Below are 2,336 nucleotides of genomic sequence, written 5' to 3' on the forward strand. Positions count from 1 at the left end.
TCTTATCTTTAAGAGACTTAAGTCTGTTAAAAACAGAGCAGCATCCAGCCCCAGACAGTTTACACGTCTGAGAATGCAGCTGGCCACGTCCCTCCATACGGGGTCTTTTGTCAGGAACTTCTGAAGTAACTGTAAACGAAAAGTGGCTGTTCTGGCGGCCAGGTGGACAAGGCCCTGACCCCCCTCCTCTGTTGGTAAAAACAAGACAGACTGTGGCACCCAATGTCGACCGCTCCAGAAATAGTTAACCATCTCTGACTGTATTTTTACAAGAAGGTCAGAGGGTGGGTCTAAAACAGAGTTTGTGCCACAGCTGTGGTGCCATAAGATTGTTTAGATAATTTACTAAACAATTCAAAGAAAGAAAAATCTTTATACTTGAATGCCATATACTGTGGCAGTTGAATACCCCATAAGATGCTCAAACATGCATAGATTCACGCCAAACTTGACAATCTTTACTATAATCAAAGGATAAATAACTGTTCCAAATTTGGCTATAAAAATTTTTGAAAAACAACAATTTCCTGTTAACACAAACTTTTGAAAATATCAGTGACAGATTTTTTAGAAGAGCTATGCTGTGTTTACCATCAAACAAGTAGCTATGAAAGGAATATATTCCAAAAGTCCTGGCTCTTTTGGGAAAACAACTGATTTTTTAGAATTTTTTTAATATAGTGATTCTATTTTCATCAGGGTGCCATTTGATTTAAAATGGCCAACTTCATGAGAGGTTTAAACCATAGCTCCAATTAAACTTTTTGTAGGTGGGGGGCTCATACAGATGTGTCCCAATTTTGGCAAAAGTTGCTCGGGCCTAATAATAAACGATACAGAAACAATAGGCCTTCGCAGCACTGTCACTGCTCAGGCCTAATAAATGATACAGGAACCATAGGCCTTTGCAGTGCTGTCGCTGCTCGGGCCTTATTTTTACGCCCGAGCAGCGACAGCACTGCGAAGGCCTATTGTATCTGTTAGGATTACAATAGGCCTTGGGGGAAACCATAAGTCACAGAGATTTGAAATTTGGCACACAAGTAGATCTCCTCAAATCATGAAAAAAAGTCTCTTGGAGGTATGCCCTAAAACCCACAGGAAGTTGGCCATTTTGGGTCAAAGTTCGATTTTTGGCCATTTTTCATTTTCGCTCATGTCGAACTTTAACAAACTCCTGCTAGGGATTATGAGCTATCGACTTCATACTCGGTCATTATGCAGTTAAGGCATTGGAGATTAAAAGTTATCAAAGGTTTTCGTTTTTGAGCATGTTTAAGGGGTCCCCAGGGGCCCCGTATTTAGGGTACTTTTCAAGAAATTCAAAGTGGAATAACTTTTACAAAAAAAATTCTAATCAAACCAAGTTTGGCAGTAACAAGCCCCTTTGGGTGCTTGACCATATTGGATGGTCAAATGATGACATCATCTAAGCCCCGCCCCCTGAGGGAAGAAAGTCACGTTTTTTACATGGGAGGGTCCCTTTAAGTCATTTTAAACATCAGCACCTTGAAACTAGATCAGAAGACAGAAAACATGTTGGTCTAATTTCGTTTAAAGCACAGAGTGTGAGAGTTAAATGGCATTGCCATGGTGACCTGGCAAAGTTAGGCGCTTTGCCGTGACCATACTTTTGGCTCTCATTTCCTCATAGATCCCTCAATCTATTTATCAAGTCACTATGATGGAACTTGGTCCAAGCCCACACAAGAATAATCGGTGGGCGTGGCTTAATTTTTTCTACAGCGCCCCCTAGAAAGACTAAAACGACCAGCCCAAAGCCATGCAATTACTTAGGATTATGAAAGTTGGGACACATGTTAAACTTACCAGGACCTACAAAAAAGCCTCTTGGATCCATGGTCTAAACCCCACAGGAAGTCGGCCATTTTAGATTGAATTTCACATTTTCACTGTAATTTGCACTTTATAGCCTCTATATTAAAAAAAACTCCTCCTACAGCTTTTGAGTTACAGACTTCAGACTATGTCCACCTTGATTTGAGGCATTGGGGATCAAACGTTATCAAATGAATTTTTATACATCAAAGCATGTGTGTGGCCACGCGTAAAACTTGGTTATTAGGCAGGGAAACAAAGTATAAGCACCATGCTGTCATGATGGGTATCTGAATTAAGCCCAAAATGCAGAACACACATGGAAATGGGGTAAAAGTTCAACAGAGTTTATTGTGGTTCACAAGCACACGATAAAGAATTAAATCAGGAACAGGTTCAGGGCTGGTTCACTAAAGTCTGGACCGGGACCGGAGACTGTTGGTTAGCAGAGTTAATGAGAAGCTAAGCGTCTAGCTTCAGGCTTAGCATGGCAGACC

The sequence above is a fragment of the Cyprinodon variegatus genome, unplaced genomic scaffold, assembly GCF_000732505.1.
Source record: "Cyprinodon variegatus isolate N-32 unplaced genomic scaffold, C_variegatus-1.0 Scaffold2214, whole genome shotgun sequence".
NCBI classification, from domain to species: Eukaryota; Metazoa; Chordata; class Actinopteri; order Cyprinodontiformes; family Cyprinodontidae; genus Cyprinodon; species Cyprinodon variegatus.